General features: G+C 37.2%; 1 protein-coding gene and 1 pseudogene across 1 annotated transcript in view; one reads left to right on the top strand and one right to left on the bottom strand.

Moving 5' to 3' along the window:
* The window catches only part of LOC124384578 (zinc finger protein 850-like), a 1,373,244-nt gene that overhangs the window by 766,340 nt on the left and 586,685 nt on the right, over nt 1-20,219 (top strand). The gene's annotated exons all lie outside the window — the stretch shown is intronic.
* Nucleotides 1-20,219, bottom strand: part of LOC124384668 — a 920,651-nt pseudogene that overhangs the window by 323,549 nt on the left and 576,883 nt on the right.

Below are 20,219 nucleotides of genomic sequence, written 5' to 3'. Positions count from 1 at the left end.
AGGAAAGGGTTTGTTTTTCAGACCAGTGAACACACCACTGATACAAGCTGAAAATATATGCGTGAGTATGCATCTCTGGAGAAGTTGTATTTCATTTACATTTTAAATGTTTTTGTCATGTTATTAGACAAATATTGATTCTAAACTGCTATGATATAGATGGTTTACTGTAGTGTAAGGTTTGAAGCTTGCAGTAAAATGGTATTCACTCCATATGCAAAATGTCTCTCTGTAATGCCACTCATTGTTATATTGTGTTGTATAATATTGATGTTTCTATAATGTCGACATGATATTGATTAAATGAATCAGGTAAGTCCACACTGAAGGCAGGTACCAAATCACGCCCGTCACTGGAGTAGTGTTAAAACAAGAACACAGACACTCACCATTGCTGTTGCTCACTGATAAATAAATGTGATGTTTTCTATTGAAAACACATCAAAAATGTAACATGGCAAAACACATTTATATGGTACTCAGAAAACAGAGTATGAAATCCTTAACATTTTTCTTTGTTACTAAGTCTGAAAGCAGTACAAATAAGTCATGCAGTAAATTATCAAAGTTCAAGACAAGTGAGCATTCTGGGTTGACAATGAGGATTTTGAACTCAGTACCCTCTCTAAGGCCAATCTCTTCATCTGCCATGACTGAGAAATGCTACAAAGCAGTAACCACATAACTCGCAAGCTCTATAAAATGTGGTATGATTTATTGATTAACATTATTAAGAAACATTAAGATGTGAGCTTATCAAAATAAGATTGATTGAGTTCACACTTGTATTCTTAAAACCAGGATGTAAATATTTACCTTAAATGCTGTAGTATAGGAACATTTCTCAAAATCTCAGTGGAACCATGAATTAAACTTAGAGAACTCATTTAAATGTCCCATGTTTTGCCCAATAATAGTTTTAGCCAATTTAAATTAGTTTCTTTTCTAATTCTCTGTGTTTCACTACAGGAATCGCTTTGCTGACCAACTATGAAGCTCTATGACACCATCTGTCTTAACAGGTCTCTGTCTGTCCATTACAATCATTCACACTTTCTTCCCATGAGGACCACATCAAGCTCTCTCAGCATATCAGTTTTTAATGAGTACAGGAGGTTGCACTCACCCATGTCCTTCTTCATATGGAGGAACCATCTGGTGACCTCACCTGATGTTTATCGTCGCATGGGCCCTGTAACAATGGACAAAAAAGCATATAGAATCAGAGACTCAAGGGCATGGCTCCACTGGTTGAACCCAGACCTTCTGCGTGTAAAGCAGGCGTGATGACCACTACACTATGGAACCTGCTGCAGAGGTTGATGTCCAATGTGCATAAATAGAAACATATCTCTCAAAATAACTGGAAAATATTAATTCAATTAGAAAATTACTGACTAAATGTCACAATCATCTCCACTGTTTTTAGTGTGTTAAGCTCAGGTTTTATGACTGCATGTCTCTCAGGTCTTTCTTCACTGAAGCAGGCTCGTTGGCTGGTTATTTTACAGCTTTTAGAGTAGCTCTCTTAGCACTCTGAGATCAATAATGGATTAATCTTCCTCATATTACTGAATTAATCATGTACAGAATTTGAAAAGAACTTGGATCCTGTCAACCGAGAACAGAAAGCTGGTACATTTGGAAACAAGTTTTGCATATAGTTGCAATCTGAACATTTTGCCTGAATGATATTTCTGCTCATTCATGCTGTTTAGTTGACTGTATGGTTCCATAATGTAGTGGTCATCACATCTGTTTTATGCAGAAACTCCTGAGCTCAACTCCCAGTGGAACCATGCAGCTGGCAAACATGAATGAGGTTTATATTTTTGAACAGTTATGTTAAGAAACAGATATTCCTAAAATTTGAACACAATTCTGCAAATAAAAACAAGTTGGCATTTTCTGCATTGCTGTAACAGCATTCCAGAAGTAGAATCAGAATTAAGTGCATGGTTCTACTGGGTTCGAACAAAGCATTCTGCGTGTAAAGCAGGCGTGACCACTACACTATGGAACCTGTTGCTGAGAAGGATTATGTCCAATGTGCATAAAGATAAACATCTCTCAAAATCTAACTGGAAAAATAAATTAAAGGTTTTGCCCAATAATAGTTTTAGCGATGCAAATGAGTTTATTACTGCTGTGACATTACTGAGTAAAATGCGCTTCCTCAGAAGACCACACAGTAGGCTCATGACCAGGTGAAAGATCTCCAGCATCTTAATGCTTAATGCAAAAACAAAAAAACAGGTTCCGTGGTGATTCATCACTTCTGCTTTACATGCAGGAGGTTCTGGGTTTGATTCCCAGTGAATCATGTATAAAACAAATATAATGTAAGAGTGTTTCTTCTTCTTTAAACCATAGCGTGGTTGTGATCACCTCTGCTTCACACACACAAAAGTGGCGTAAAACTGTAAGGAGAGAGACAAAAGCTGAGTCCCATGTGCTAGGTGGCCAAGATTTTAAATAAAAATACAATGAAAGTAAATATAAATAAACCGTCCTGCTAGAGGAAAGAAATTCCACCATTAGGGTCCTTAACTGGTTCCATTGTGTAGTGTAAACACAATTTTCTCTTTTCTCTGGATGTATACAGTTTTGAAAAGTGGCAGGAGGACACCGATAAGCACTGCAGCCGTCTAAACTGTCCTCTGTAGTCCTCTGATGTCTGATTTTACAGCTGAGCAGAACCAGACAGTTATTAAAGCAACTCCTGTTGAACTTTCTAAGCTGGTGAAGGAAGTACATCCTCTGTTAAGCCTTTTTAACAGTGGAGTCGATGTGATTGTCCACATGCCCTGAGAGATGGTGGTGCCCAGGAACCTGAATGACTCCACTGCTGCCATAGTGCTGTTAATGATGGTGAGTAAAGCATTTCACCTAAAATCACAATCATCTCCACTGTTTTGAGCGTGTTAAGCTCCAGGTTTTTATGACTGCACCATGTCTCTCAGGCCTTTCTTCACTGAAGCAGGGTCGTGGAGTCAGTGGAGTCAAAGCTGAAAAGTTGCAATCTGAAACATATGCAGGTGCAGGTGATTGTGTGGATCCATAGTAGTGGTCATCACATCTGCTTTACAGGTCCTTCTCAACTCCCAGTGGAACCATGCAGCTAGCAAACATGAATGAGCTTCATGTATTTGTCACAATTGTTACTAAATCCTTGAAAAAATAAACAACTTTTGGTGTTTCTGCATTGTGCTTGCAACAAAATGGACAATAGAATTCCAAATCAAATGGCTCCACTGGGGTTGAACCCAGGACCTCCTGCAGTAAAGGAGATGTGATGACCGTTAAAGCTGTAAGAAGTTGGACACTAAGGAAGGAGAAAAGGAGAACTAAGGGAATAAAGTTGATCAGTCACACCATGAAGTTATAGGAAATAGTGGAAGCCAGGCTGAGTTTATTCATTAGTTATTTATCCAGTTATCATCTGTTAACCTGTTATTTCAACAAAACCAGATTTTCTCCTGCAAACCAAGTTCAAGAAAATGCTACAAAATTGACTCCCATGTCGTGTTTGCTGGACTTTAGAATGTAATACTTTATTGCACTGAGGTGCTTTAGTACCAAGGTCTACATTTAATTTTATTATTATTATATGCAGATTTATATTTATGAAACAAAGATAAAATTATTAAATTTCAATATTTGGTTTGATTAAACAATGTTATTTGGGTGTTATATAATCAACACATCCTCGTCAAAGCAAGGAACATTCATAAACCCCCAAAAACTTTAATAATGATGATTAATAATAATAATAATAATAATAATAATAATAATAATAAAAATAATACAGTGGAACCCGGTTATGTCGATGTCCTAGGTGCAGAAAGCATCGAGGTAACCGATCGAGATAAACAAAAATCAATATAGTGGCAATATATTAATGTGCTTGAAATTTCTTTATGTACATGATGTGTGTTAATAAATGAGTGTGCATGCGTGTTTGAAGGTTTTACACAACAGCGTTGCCCATTTGTTGATGAAGGCATGCTATAAAAATACATACAGTACATGTTTATCTGTCAGGAATCCACCTGTTGGCCCCTTCAGCTGTCAGGTGTTTTCTCACCTCTGAAGCTCCTTCAATTCACATATGGTGCTCGTTTACATCATCACCAGCTCTATTTAAACTTCCACACTCTCACTGTCCGTTATTGTTGGTATATGTTGGTTCACGGTGGGTTGTTATCGCTCATGTGTATCTCGAACGTGTCTTGGCAGTCTTTCAACGTCTGCTCTTTTCTTCCCAAAGCGCATGATTCTTTCATGGGTGTCAGTCAGAACAGATCGATGCTTTGATTTCACGTGTTTCAGTGTAGAAACACAGACTTTGTGGTGTTTTTATGTGCGTGTTCAGGTCAGTTCAATGTTTTTTTTAGTGTGCATGCGTGAGATGAATATACAGCAGGGTGGGCAATGAATTTTTACAGGGCCACATGAAATCTGAATTGTGTCAGAGGCCACAGCGATAATATTTTGGGATGCAAATGAAAATTCAATTTAAATGGCAATGAAATCCATAATTTTTATGTTATGCCTTTTGCCTTGGCACCATCACTGGAAAACTTTCCTGCCTTTTCAAAACGTCCTCTACAGACAGGACTCGGATTGACTTTACTTTCTGCGGCGTTCTTCTTTATTTAAGGGTGTAGACAATTCACTGATTTAGACTTTTATAATTTATTCATTTATTCTTTATTTATGCAGTACTGTATTATATTTATATATTCTTCTTCTGTCTTGATTGAATATAAATGTGTAAATACAGGGCAGTGGTAGTGGAACCCCTCAGATGTAAACTAAACAGAGGCGTTACCTGGAGACAAAACTGTACACATACTGTTTCGTCATCAATATCAAATGTTGCCATGGATACGCGATGTCTTTTCACTGCTGGACAGCGATATCTGCTGGATGCGTTATTTTGGGCAAGAAGAAATAAAACCAATAAAGCGCCATCTGCTGGAATGTTTCACAAAAATGGACGCTAAACACTACATAACATCCTTGTTTAAAACGGACTCAATGTCCAGTTCTGACCGTAATGGAAAGTTAAAAGAAATGTATGCCTCATGTCACCAGAATAAACTCTACATAATTAGTATAAATACTGGCAAAGTGGGACACTTCAGATCAAACCTCTGTATCTTAAATCTCACTGATCTAAATTTATTTCTGAGTTCAGTCTTGGAAAATAATTTCAAATGTGATGTGCACTCAATTTACTAGGAACACCTACATTTATTTTTCTGTGTGTGTGTGTGTGTGTGTGTGTGTGTGTGTGTGTGTGTGTGTGTGTGTGTGTGTGTGTGTGTTGCATTATACACATTATTTATGCAAAAATAATTCTTATCACTTTCTTTATTTAGTTTTATACATCAACCAGCACACTGGATGCTGGAACATAAAGGACAGGGCACATGATCAGCCCAAATCATCATTTAGGGGCAAAAGGAAATCTGATAACCTGCCCAATGAATATGAGCCTCATCAGAAGAGACAGAAAAAACAGATAATAGAAGAGAAAACGGACGTCTCCAACAAAACTAAACTAGGTAAAAAAAAATACATGCAAACTTGTCCAAGGGTTTGTGAATGATGTACCCTCACTGTCCCTTCATTAGAAACACCTCTGTATTCATATACACTTTGTGTGTGTGTGTGTGTGTGTGTGTGTGTGTGTGTGTGTGTGTGTGTGTGTGTGTGTGTGTTGCTGCATTATCACCACATTATTTATGCAAAATTATAATTTTATCCTTTCTTTATTTAGTTTTATACATCAACCAGCACACTGGAAGCTGGAACATAAAGAAGGGCACATATCAGCCCAAGTCATCATTCAGGGGCAAAGGAAACCTGATAACCTGCCCAATGAATATGAGCCTCATCAGAAGAGACAGAAAAACAGATAATAGAAGAAAACTGACGTCTCCAACACAAATAAACTACCTCCTAAACATTTAGGCATTGGTAAGGCAGAAGAAAGTTGAAGTGGATGAACAGCAGTAGGACTGGTTATGTGAATTAGACACTCATCTTTGGATGTTTTTCACAACATTTGTTGGAGGTTTATGACAGAGAACTGCTGGGCAAAGGAGGATTTGGCTCTGTATGCTGGTGTCGTAAAGCAGATGGATTGCCAGTAAGTCTTTTTTCTCTTGTTTTATTCTATATCTCTGACTTCATTATATGTTTTAATTTAAAATACACATTGGGGAAGCCTGTTTTTAGTGATCATGCTGAATATTTAATCATAAGATCAGGAATGGCAGTGTTCACTGATACGTGATTGTGACTTTAGAAAGAGGCTGATTGTTATAAGCATCATGGCATCATGGCTCAATGTAGGATTTTCAATAAAACTGCAGAAGTGATTACTACACTTTTGATCAGCTTTATATAACATCTAAGGCCAAATAAAAATCCTTTTAGAGCATTTATGTGAATAATTTCATCTAATTTCACAAACACATTTGTATTTTTTTTGCAATCAAGTACATCTCCAAACGTAAAGCACCTGAAAAACTGGAAATCGTAAGTTTCTTCTGCATGTCTTAATGTACATAAAACAATAACCAATAACCTATACTATAATAATAATAATAATAATAATAATAATAATAATAATAATAATAATAATAATCACGTTATTCAGAACACTTTTATAAGCAGTTTGGGGTTATAATATGTAGCACTCGTTCTTTTCTACAGCCTGGACATGGTTTCCTGCCCACTGAGGTAGCTTTGATGTCCATCGTCAATAGAACCATACTGTTTAAACATCCTATTCTGGAGTGGTATGAACAGCCAAAGTGCTACTACATAGTTCTGGCGACCGAACCATGTGAAAACCTCCACCAGTTCTGCAGTAGGTATGGCTGCTTGCCTGAGACTGTGGCTCGTTTAGTGATGGTTCAGCTGATAGATGCGCTGAAGCATTGCAAGAGCCGGAATTCTGCATCGTGACAAGCCAGAAAACATCATGGTTCAGACAAACACTCTTAAGGTTAAGCTGATTGACTTGGTGAGACTTGATCAAGGACAAGTACAAAGAATTTACAGGTATATTATCTGAAAGCTCTGAAAACGTATCTGAGTTGCATGGCAATGAGATGTGTGCTTCTTTTCTAACTGGAATGTCATTAACAGGCACACCCAGCTCCTCCTGAGTGGTTTAAAAGAAAAGTATTTGGCAGAACCAGCGACTGTCTGGTCTGTGGGTGTGACACTGTACAGACTGGTGTGTGGCTCTCTGCCTTTCAACACCAGGAAGGACGTGAAACATGGTCATGTGCGTTTCTCCAGAAGGCATTCTGAAGGTAAGAAACTGCAAAGACTGATAAGTTATGGAATAAGTCAAAGCAGGCTGAAGTTTCTATTGTACATTTACTTGAACAGAAAAGAAGCATTTATTTGTTTGATCTTATAACAGCTATAAGTGTGAATAATTAATATGCAATCAATGATATTTATTTCAAAGTTTTATATATTATGCATAACTGTTTTTAAGAGATTAAATATTATACAGCATGATCTTTATTAGGTGAAGTTTCTATTCTTTTCTCTATGTTTTACTGATTTCTGTATCTGTGTATTGTTTAACAGAATGCATGCATCTGATCCGTTGGTGTTTGTGCACCAAACCAGCAGGCGTCCGAGCCTGGAGCAGATAGAGCATCACCCATGGTTTCACTTTAGAGGTATTTGTGCTGTTCTTTCTCTATTTTTAAACAGACAGAGGAACCCTATAATTCATGAAGTAATTTTTCTCTAATTGTTTTGTTTTTGTGATTTAGGATCTGCACTACAAACTACTGGATAGACACCTGCCATCAAATACATCTGAAACCTACAAATATATTTGTGCTTTTGTACAAAATACATCAAAATAAAAATGTAATTGTAAATTGATTTCGACTGGAGTCAGTTTATATTGCAATCATTTTGTTAATCATGCTTACTTAATAAAACAATAAGCAATAAAAGTGGAGATAATCAGAGTTAAAGATGATTGTTTGGACCAATTAAAAGGAAAGTCACTGTATTGTCACTATCACTATATTTTTGCAGTGCAGTAAACAAAACACCCTTAGCTTAGAGGTCAAAGGGGAACGTAACAGGAATGTATATCAATTGTGCATCATAAAGGATATAAATTCTTTTTTAAATAAAACAAAATCACCATGCAGCACACTCCTGAGACCGGGGACCAAAAAAAAAAACACAGGAGAAACAGCAATTGACTTAAATCTAAAACAGAAAAACAAAATTACAATACATCATATTCTTTATTCAGACACTTGTCAGCACGGGAACGGTAGGTGCAGAGTGACTGGATGGGAGGACCCAAATGCAGGATGCACACAAGGTTATGGGGAAAAACTGAATTTAATAATTAAAGCAAGGCAAAGGCAAAAAGAATCCAAAACAATCCAGGGTCAAAACAGGCAAACAGGGCAATGCAGGAGAAGACAAAACCAAAGTCCAAAACAGTCCAAAAATCCAGAAACCGGCAAAACAGTACAATACAGGGCAGAGCAAAACATAAACCAAAACAGTCCAAACTTCAAAACCAGAGGCAGGGCGGAACAGAGGTCAAGGACAGGATCCAGAACAGGCAGGATGATCAGGATCAGAAACAGGAACTAAAGCAGGCAGGATGGCAAGAATAATCTCAGGGGCTAGAAAGCCGGTAAGATAATCTGGCCAGGAGCTAAACTCTTGATTGTCCTTATATACACCGGAGGCGGAAAACGGCAAGATGGCCGCCGACCCGGAAGTGCTCACCGCGGAACCGGAGAAGCGCGCCGCGAAACCGGAAGTGCAGTGTGCCCAGGAGATCCTGACAACAATAAACATTTTCTTAAACACAATTACCAACTGCCCCATTTCATTTGATTACCTTAACCATTTACCTTCATCGCTACCAAAATGGCAACCAATCAGCATTTCAGCCTTCATCCACATCTAAAACATTACAAAAAAACACTAAACATTTAAAACCATGGTTACAAACTGCACACTCACTTTTATTTATTTAAAATATTAAATAATTGACCTTCTTTGGCAGATAGCAGATATAACAATCAGTTGATGTTCAAGCATTTATCCAGATCTTTTGTGACCTTTTGGATGAGTCGTCACTGTGCTCTTGGGGTAATTTTGGTCAACCGCCACTCCTGTAAAGGTTCTCCACTGTTATGTTATGGTTTCATGTTCACACATTTTTGTCTGTTCAGTGTTTAAAACACAGTTATTTAATAAACACTTATTTACATACACTTTACTCTTGTTAAACAGAAACAAGTTTCACTTTTCTTGTTGTTTTATATAAAAAATATATTTTTATAAAAAAAAATAAAAACATGCAAAAAAGAAAAAGAAAAGAAATCATTCTGTTTTATATTTCTTTTTATAATGAAAAAATTGTATATGAAAATCAAGAATTAATTTTGTTTATGATAATAATCTAACATTTTTTAAAATATTTAGCAATATAAAATCACATCAAGAAGTTTTGACTTTTTTTTCATTTCAAATTACAATAACATATGTGTTAATGTTTTTACATTAATTGTTTAATTAATATAATTTCCAATATAACATTGGTTTATTAAATAACAAATTAAATTTTTTACATTGTATAGTGTTTGTCTGAGTGTTAATGTTGTGTGAGCTGTGATTAAGTGTTGTTTCTGTTCTTTGTTCTGTGTAAAAAGATGGGTTATGACATTTCTAAAATCAAAAAAAAAATGGAGATATTGTGCTTAAACTAACTTAAGCATTTCAAAGTGAAAGTGTCACATCAGATACTTTTTCCAGAGATTTAGATGCTGCAGAGGTCTTAGCTCAGGTTAAGTTAACCACAATGCACTTCAACAGGAAGTGGTCATCCAATCAAAAAAATAAATCAGGAAAAAGGGAGTTACATTAAATAGATAGTTTAATTTCACTGTAACTCATTGCCTGTTTGACACAGGTCAAAATCAACTTTACAATAATTCCAAACAGCCTAAACCTTTTAAAAATATGATGTAAAATGAGATGAAATTCTGTTTTAAACATGTCTCACTTTTTCTTTGTCCTTTTAACACCAGGTTTGATAAAAATTTGGTAGTTAACCCTAAATTATATTCACAAAAGATGACATTTAATCCAGGTAAAGTATCATGCATCAGAATAACACATCAATGTTAAACAATATCCATTTAAGAATTTGGCATTGTAGAATTGACAATTTATTGTCACAAAGGTTAATCAGACACATTCACATAAAAATTAACGTCAGGCAGATAAAAAATGCTACAACACGTTTAAGATTAATAAATTGTTATTCCTAGCTTTGGGGAGTGCTCATTATTTAATTATACCAACTAAGTTTTTACTGTGATTGATCTTTGCTGCTTTCAGTGTTTTCCTCAGAGGAGGTTTTGCATTTACCAACTAAACATAGTCTTCCTCAGTTTTGTTGACTAGTATTTCCTGTTAAGAACTTTTATATACACCTTAAAACAATGTTAATAATAATGACATTTTTACAGGACTAAAATCAGTATTTTAACCTTCTTTAAACTTCACCAAAACTACAGTAAAATTCATATCTCCATGTATCTCAAAACTATTAAAATATGCACATATTACTATAAATAATGTAAACATGCAAGCTTCTTACTTAACATCCAGCATGGATCTACTTTTATAATTTTCAGTGATCAAGCTTATCACATCTCATTCTGTGGACTCATAAATGACTGACAGTTTTAAAATATACAGTTTATTGGGTTTGAATTATATGTTTTACTATATGTTACAAGATGGTGTACTGATCGGGGATCCTAGCCCAGGAACACGGTGACAGATATCGCCTGTTGCGTATCTTTCCAAATCTTTAGACACCATAGCACAGGGTTGCCTCGTGCTTGCGTGCAGTGGCTGCTGCGGCTCTGATGGTCCGGGATGCTGAGAAAACGGTGCTGTCACATCCTTTGATACTGTACACCTCACATCAGGTAACAGCTATTTTACACAACCTCAACACATATGACAGCACAACGTAGATCTGGTTATGAAACCACACACACAAAACTTAACTATTAAGCCTCTTCTCAGCCGCATTCAGCTGTAGTAGCTGTTGATCTGCTAGACGATATTGACTTAGATTTTTGACACATGATTGCCTTAAACACATTAAACAGGACTCTTGTAGGCCCGATCTTTTAGATACGGCCCTGGAAGAGATTGTCTATGTAGATGTTCATGTTCAAAACTTCTGATGGTGTGTATTGTGGATATGCGGTTGTGATTACCTGATGTAATAGTTGAAGCTAAATCATTACCATACACATCTGCAAGTCGAGTTACTACAAGAGCATGTCAGTTGTCTGAAGGTAAAGTAGTGACTATATACACTGATTCTAAGTATGCTTATTGTTGTGCATGATTTTGCCAAACATGGGAAACACTTTTAAAACAGCTGATGGAAAGCCCATAGCACATTTAATCTCATATGACTTTTAAAAGCTGTTCAACTCCCTGCCAAAGTGGCCATATGAATTAAAGGACATGTTATGATTCAAGAAATTCAAAATCGTTTAAAAAGTAGCTAAAAGCAACAAAACAACAGTAGATTTCACAGTACATACAAACTAGATCTCATGATGTCACATATCTCCAATATACAGCATTGACCAAAATACTTCAGAGTCAGCCTACTGAGGAGGACATAAAGTATTGCTTCCAAACATGTAAATCAGATTCTGCTGGTATCATTAAGAATATAGATCAAAATCTCTGCCTAAACTAACCTTAATAGTGTTGGTGAACATTACATGGGATGTCACACATTAACTAGCTAAATCATACAGGCTATAAATGCATTATGCACTATTGTGATTAGCTAAAACAAAGTAGTGTTGTTCAGTTTGACTTGTCAAACTGTCATAAATGTACAACATACTAAACACTTTTCTGAAGTTCAACATTAGATAGATTTTCATATGCCAGCTGTAGGAAATTTGAGATCTGTTTTATAGTTGACAGATTCAGTAAGTGGAGAAAAACATTTATGTCACAGAGAATGCTAACATTTGTCATATTAACAAAAATCATTTCTAGGTTTGGTATTTAGTGTGATTGAAAGTGATAAGGCACATTTTTTGCTTGAAGGAACACAACTTTTGCTAAGCAGCAATTGACTGGCATTTAATGTTCTATCAACAGTCAGCTGGAGTGGTGAGAGAACAACAGAACCATTAGGACATTACTAAAGCCTGCATTGAAACAGGCCAAAATTGGTGTTGTTCTCATCTCTCAGAATGACATCTTCAACTACCAAATGTCACCTTTTGAAATTTCAATTTTGACATGGGTCAGTTACTGTTTCTTCCAGGTAACCTGGAAGTGATGGTACATTTTCTGCCCTGGTTGAGAAATTAAATTCTATCTGCTGATGTTACTAACTCTTCCTCTGACAGATAAGCCAACACATTTTGTGTAATCCTTCCAACTGAATCTGAAGCCTACCAAGGTCAGTCATGTATCTGGGTAATGTTCTAGCTTCAACCAGAACTGGGTTCTGACTAATTATCAAACATATACATACAACAGGATCAAAATTACTTAATCTGTGCACTAATTGGTCTGTTGGCTAGCCTGCAACTGTATTCAGGGCTGAATATTAAACACAAAGATCCTTTCTTTATAGTAGAAACCACCTAGATCTGACTCACTTAATGTTTTGTTTAGCTTATGATATGCTCTGTCAAATTCTAAACAATATGTGCATAGTTGTACTAGACTCCATTTTCTTATTCTCTTTGAACACATTATTCAGATGTACCTGTATACCTTATAATACCTTTAATAGACATACTGAGCAAGCACTGAGAAATAAATGTCTATGTGTCTTGGAACATGAAACAACTGCTGAACAAAGTTTTTGAGAAGATTAAGAGTTTAATTTACAGTGTTGAACACTATTTTGTTTTAGGAATGATTATTTTATTGATTGTTGGAATTATACTTTGTATGTTCCATGTTTGATAGCATGGTAAAGACAGGCCATAAAGGCCTCATTGGAGTTGATGATGAAATTATATGCATGTAGAAAAAAGAATGAAAGAATCTCATGTTTTGTTTGTCTTTATCTTTTCATTTGCAGTTTGTGTCACCGATTCTGTTCCCAGGATGACCATCCTGTGTTTTGGTGTGTGATGCTAAATCATAAATGATTTAGTGGCCATTATTAGTGTTAGGATGGTTTTACTGTTTCACACACATTCCTTTGCTCAGTGTCTATAGAATATTTGATGTTAGTCTTTAAGGTAAACAGGGGTCCATCTGGACTCACATCGCCCTCAATCCTCTTGTCAAACAGGAAACAGCTATGGGCTCTTTGTAGTGTGTATATAACGTTCTGCATGCAGTAAACTGAAGAGGAAGCATTTCTGTGTTGTGATTCTTCCCTGATCAGAAAGGCACTTTCGCAGATCGATGGAAAACCTCTGAATTAAGTTTCGTTTGGGCATGATAAAAATCTAACAGGTGGGCAATTAATTTTTACAAGGGGACATGAAAGCTGAACCGAAATGAAATTCAATTCAAAGCAATGAAATCCATAATTTTTTGTGTTATGTTTTGCCTTGGCACCATCACTGAAACTTTTGTTTTCAAAAGTGCTACAGGCATCACATGTGTTGACTTTATCTGCGTGTTCTTCTCATATTTAGAATGGCAATCGTGATGTTTGGACAGGTGATAAATTAAAGACAAGAAATCTTTGCAGATACATCTTGAAATTTCAGCATTGCATGTTTTGCAAATGCTCTTACACATGTTGTCTTATCCAGATAATGGTGTGCTGGCTGCAGTTTAAACATACAATTGTGTTTCTGGTGTTGTTTGATGATTTAGTTATTTCAGCAAATTTTTAGGTCTGATATAGAAAGTTTGTAAATTGCTCATTTAAGTCTTAAAAATAGTGTGAACTCAGCCAACAGGTAAAACAAACAAACACAAATTGATATGAGCTCCATGAAACCAGCCAAAAGGATGCTTGAAAATAGTTGGATCTGTTGTAGAAACGTCAACAATATTTGGGGCATACAATTTAAACAGGCAATGCTGACAAAAGCTAGGCATGTCTACAAAGAATTTGAGTTTATATGATCAGAATGACTTAATAATCATGTAGCAACATGGAAAAGTCCAAATGGTGGATTAAATCTTCAAAATGCAAAGCGATCCTCATGGAATCACAATCTTCTTAGGATGAAAAAGAATTAGAAACAAATTTAGCATTTAAAACAGTTGACATTTCCTGTTTGAACTGTCTGCTTTCTGTTCATCTCATTCTCACACAGGAGTCATGTGTGTCTGTGAATTAATGTTCAACTCCATTAACAAAGTTTATTCATTAAATAAAGCGATTCTCTTTGGTAATGATGCACTCATTCATAAATTAGTTGCAGTAAAAATGCTGATTTCGGATGTAATTTTCCATGAATCTGCTCTATTAGAGATTAAGATATCACTTATCTAGTGGTTAGCTTATGCAATAGCTTGTAGCATAGTGCACTAACACTAACACACCAAAAGGACATACAGTGTTTTATTTGAGACACTTGGTATAATGTTAACATAACACACAATTGCATATTGTTTATCTGTGTATTTATAAATGATCACTGTGCACATAACTGATGTATTTTTGTATAATCATTTTCTATTCTGTTCTTAAGTGTCAATGAATTTGAAAAAGTTACATTTTTTTTATTTCTTGTTTATTGTTGTGATTATTTTTTATGATAGTTTACTTTATTTATGTAAAGCAGTTTGTTATTATTGTGATTGCATGACTCCTGCTACAATAATAATGATAGAAACAAAGCACTGTGGGGATTTCTTTATACTGTAAGTACAATTTGACTGATTATTTGTGTCCCCTTCAAAAATTGCTCAGAGAAATTTTATGTTATTGTTTACTGTTAAATGAAATTGTGTTTATCACTGTAAAACCATCTGAAGAGATTTAGTGTAGTGTGTCATCTTTCAAAGAGCTGAAGGTGAATAATCTCAGTGGAATCGCATTGTTTAATGCCACTGTCCGGGCATGTGTGTGTGTGTGTGTGTGTGTGTGTGTGTGTGTGTGTGTGTGTGTGTGTGATAACAAATATTTATGTGAATACAGCTGTGCAGCTCATTAAAGATAATGACCTGAGTGGAAAGTTGTGCTTCACTTGGTTTCACATGATTTATATTCATTGAAACATATGTTTTATTTAGATTATTAAAAACATACTTTACTGTTAAAATATATTTTTTATTTGTGTAGAATGTTGTGTTAATTTTTAAAATGTGTTTTTACAGTACAAAACAAAACACAGGCAGACACAATTATTTATTCATTTAAAAAAATACATATTTTATTGATATAGTGAAACACACAAATGACCATTTACAGATTTAAAGTAGACTTGACATGTTTGATCAAAAGACTGAGCAGTTTAAGCTCTTTTTGCTTTCATCTGAAAAAAAGATGTTTGAAAATCAGCTGTCTGATCCAGCTTTAGTAGATATAGAATGGTGAGACTGCAGTGAAGACCACAGCACTGTAAACAACATTTCAATGATATCATTGAGTCTTTTCTATGAAATTTGCGACATAGGATAGGACTTCCAATCACGATGTTACTGGTTCAGTTGTCCATGAAATAGCCACAGAAGGTGATGGTGTAGTACGTTACAAAGGTGCTTTGCATGACAAATTCCGTGAACAAACTGTGAGTGCTCGGAGCAACCAGCGGCGGGCAGGAACTCCAAAGAGATTGGGCAAGGGTAATAGCCCTACGCACAAGATACGGTGATCAGCTGAAGTCCTGCAGGAAGATCATAGACAGAGTTCTGGATGGAATCTATCACATTCCATCTGGGGAGAACATGTCAGCGTGGTGCAGAATGTCATCACCGGTCTGAACCGGTCCATCAGTTTCCCAAACGGACCTTTTCTGGAGGAAACCTGAACCATTTACGAATTGATGGCACAGTTACCAGGACAGGTGGCTGCTCCAGGCACCACAGGCTTGAAGAAAAGAAACAAAACACAGGGGCTCTAAGGTGTCAAAGTTGAGCGATACCCCTCAGCACATGCTTGATATGCGCACAGCCTTGATAGAACACCTCCTTGTTCACCAGCTGCCATGTTCCTGCACACAGCATAAAATACACACAACAACAACATGATTTATATACATATAATCAAAGAATCAGAATTAAAGCGTAGGGTTTAGTGCTTTTAGTTATAAGGAAACGTTTGTTACAGTCATTTTTCTCATTGACTAGCCATAATCCCTCCATCCAAATCCACATAGATGTTTTGATCCATATCTGTGGAGATGTTTTCTGTAGAAGACTCTTCACCTGTAATTTTATACACTGGGAGCTGTCGTATTGTCTAAACAATGACAAGGAATTCCACAACAGATAAAACATGCCACGGCTGCAAGGATTATTAAAATTGTAGTCCCAGTCTGACCCTACTCTATTTATTAGTATATTATGTTAATTATACTTGGAGTAAACAGGTTACATGAGTTTGATTAAAATATGGGATAAATAGGTTAAATTAAGCTACTTCATTGTATCTAATAGATTCTATACTAATTATTAGGTACATTTGTTGGATTAATATAAAAGTTAAACTATAAAAGCTAAAAGCTAGCACTAGTTACCCATGCTAATGTCACTAAATAATGACTTTGTACTTTTCGAGTCTTCTACTAAATAATCTACAATATTCTGCCATAATTATTTACGACTTACCAGGTACCTGTATAAGAAATGTTCAATAGAGAATTTGTAATGTTTTTTAGTTGCTGCTAATCGCTGCTGCTTCTTGCTGCTGTTTGTTTGTTTGGTGGTTGTCAATTTTAGTGTCTCTTTACTTACAATTGGTAAATTCACAAATGAGAAACAAAAAAGCTTTGAATTATATAGACGTGTCACACTGTGACATCACACCTAGATGCCCGCCCTCTGCCTGTGACATCATCATGTCACTCACTTTCTCTCTCTCTTCTCTCTATCTCTCTCTCTCACACACACACACACACACACACACACACACACTCTCGCATGTACAGATTACAGAGGAAGATTACACAATCGGAAGTTGACCCAGTGACTATATGAATGTTGTAGAATCATAAATGACCAGATGAAGCTGACTGAGGTGAACCCTGAAACTAACCCAGGAACAGAGTAGAACATTCTGACCACCTGCTGGTTTCTTTTGAGAGACTGCTGAAAGGAAATTTCTTGAACTATCTATGGATTCAGTCTCGGTCGACCTCATTGTTTTGAATAGAAGTGACCGAACTGAACTCTTGAACCGAGTCACTTGAACTGAATCTAAGGTGAAATCATCAAACCGAATCTTTTCTAACTGAATTGACCAAACTGAATGGACTGAATTATTAAAATTAATATAATAAATAGTTATTTCTGATGTTTTCTACTAACTGCAGTTGTCAAAAGTTATACTTGAACTATGATGTTATGAGGCTGCATTGGAACTAAACTTTATAGTATTGATCAGATGAACCCATGAAGAACTCATGTATTGTAAACTGATTTAATCTCTGTGTTATTGTGATTTAATATTTAAACTGATGCTGTGAATACTGTTCAATAACTGTTTATTTTATTACTTTAACTTCTGTTCATGTAAAATTGGGTTTAAACAGAACCTTTATTTTATTATCATTTACTTTGTCCGTTTTCCCAACATTTTATCATGTATTTAATTCTTAGTTAAATTTAAATGATGTACAATAATAATTTAATAATAAAAACAAAACACACTATATTTAAGATATTTATTTATTTTGAAGGAATAAAAATATTCAGTTACAATAATCACTGATATTTTTGTACTTTATTATGTAGGACATGTCACTCACTTTCTCTCTCTCTCTCTCTCTCTCTCTCTCTCTCTCTCTCTCTCTCTCTCTCTCTCTCTCTCTCTCTCTCTCTCTCTCTCTCTCTCTCTCTCTCTCTCTCTCTCTCTCTCTCTCTCTCTCTCTCTCTCTCTCTCTCTCTCTCTCTCTCTCTCTCTCTCTCTCTCTCTCTCTCTCTCTCTCTCTCTCTCTCTCTCTCTCTCTCTCTCTCTCTCTCTCTCTCTCTCTCTCTCTCTCTCTCTCTCTCTCTCTCTCTCTCTCTCTCTCTCTCTCTCTCTCTCTCTCTCTCTCTCTCTCTCTCTCTCTCTCTCTCTCTCTCTCTCTCTCTCTCTCTCTCTCTCTCTCTCTCTCTCTCTCTCTCTCTCTCTCTCTCTCTCTCTCTCTCTCTCTCTCTCTCTCTCTCTCTCTCTCTCTCTCTCTCTCTCTCTCTCTCTCTCTCTCTCTCTCTCTCTCTCTCTCTCTCTCTCTCTCTCTCTCTCTCTCTCTCTCTCTCTCTCTCTCTCTCTCTCTCTCTCTCTCTCTCTCTCTCTCTCTCTCTCTCTCTCTCTCTCTCTCTCTCTCTCTCTCTCTCTCTCTCTCTCTCTCTCTCTCTCTCTCTCTCTCTCTCTCTCTCTCTCTCTCTCTCTCTCTCTCTCTCTCTCTCTCTCTCTCTCTCTCTCTCTCTCTCTCTCTCTCTCTCTCTCTCTCTCTCTCTCTCTCTCTCTCTCTCTCTCTCTCTCTCTCTCTCTCTCTCTCTCTCTCTCTCTCTCTCTCTCTCTCTCTCTCTCTCTCTCTCTCTCTCTCTCTCTCTCTCTCTCTCTCTCTCTCTCTCTCTCTCTCTCTCTCTCTCTCTCTCTCTCTCTCTCTCTCTCTCTCTCTCTCTCTCTCTCTCTCTCTCTCTCTCTCTCTCTCTCTCTCTCTCTCTCTCTCTCTCTCTCTCTCTCTCTCTCTCTCTCTCTCTCTCTCTCTCTCTCTCTCTCTCTCTCTCTCTCTCTCTCTCTCTCTCTCTCTCTCTCTCTCTCTCTCTCTCTCTCTCTCTCTCTCTCTCTCTCTCTCTCTCTCTCTCTCTCTCTCTCTCTCTCTCTCTCTCTCTCTCTCTCTCTCTCTCTCTCTCTCTCTCTCTCTCTCTCTCTCTCTCTCTCTCTCTCTCTCTCTCTCTCTCTCTCTCTCTCTCTCTCTCTCTCTCTCTCTCTCTCTCTCTCTCTCTCTCTCTCTCTCTCTCTCTCTCTCTCTCTCTCTCTCTCTCTCTCTCTCTCTCTCTCTCTCTCTCTCTCTCTCTCTCTCTCTCTCTCTCTCTCTCTCTCTCTCTCTCTCTCTCTCTCTCTCTCTCTCTCTCTCTCTCTCTCTCTCTCTCTCTCTCTCTCTCTCTCTCTCTCTCTCTCTCTCTCTCTCTCTCTCTCTCTCTCTCTCTCTCTCTCTCTCTCTCTCTCTCTCTCTCTCTCTCTCTCTCTCTCTCTCTCTCTCTCTCTCTCTCTCTCTCTCTCTCTCTCTCTCTCTCTCTCTCTCTCTCTCTCTCTCTCTCTCTCTCTCTCTCTCTCTCTCTCTCTCTCTCTCTCTCTCTCTCTCTCTCTCTCTCTCTCTCTCTCTCTCTCTCTCTCTCTCTCTCTCTCTCTCTCTCTCTCTCTCTCTCTCTCTCTCTCTCTCTCTCTCTCTCTCTCTCTCTCTCTCTCTCTCTCTCTCTCTCTCTCTCTCTCTCTCTCTCTCTCTCTCTCTCTCTCTCTCTCTCTCTCTCTCTCTCTCTCTCTCTCTCTCTCTCTCTCTCTCTCTCTCTCTCTCTCTCTCTCTCTCTCTCTCTCTCTCTCTCTCTCTCTCTCTCTCTCTCTCTCTCTCTCTCTCTCTCTCTCTCTCTCTCTCTCTCTCTCTCTCTCTCTCTCTCTCTCTCTCTCTCTCTCTCTCTCTCTCTCTCTCTCTCTCTCTCTCTCTCTCTCTCTCTCTCTCTCTCTCTCTCTCTCTCTCTCTCTCTCTCTCTCTCTCTCTCTCTCTCTCTCTCTCTCTCTCTCTCTCTCTCTCTCTCTCTCTCTCTCTCTCTCTCTCTCTCTCTCTCTCTCTCTCTCTCTCTCTCTCTCTCTCTCTCTCTCTCTCTCTCTCTCTCTCTCTCTCTCTCGGGTTTCCATCCTCATTTCTCTTCCCTCACCTAAGAATCTTTGTTTCCTCAGAGATTTTCTGCGACTCTTTGGGCTTGTAGAGGTTCAGCTTTCTGTTTCTGCTGTTTCTCATAGTCAGAACCCAAAGTGCCCTCAGCTGAGCTTCATGTTTCTCCAATTGCTC

This window comes from Silurus meridionalis, chromosome 4, assembly GCF_014805685.1.
Source record: "Silurus meridionalis isolate SWU-2019-XX chromosome 4, ASM1480568v1, whole genome shotgun sequence".
Lineage (NCBI taxonomy): Eukaryota > Metazoa > Chordata > Actinopteri > Siluriformes > Siluridae > Silurus > Silurus meridionalis.
Note: the sequence above shows the minus strand (reverse complement) of the source record. Positions and strands in the feature narration are given on the sequence as shown.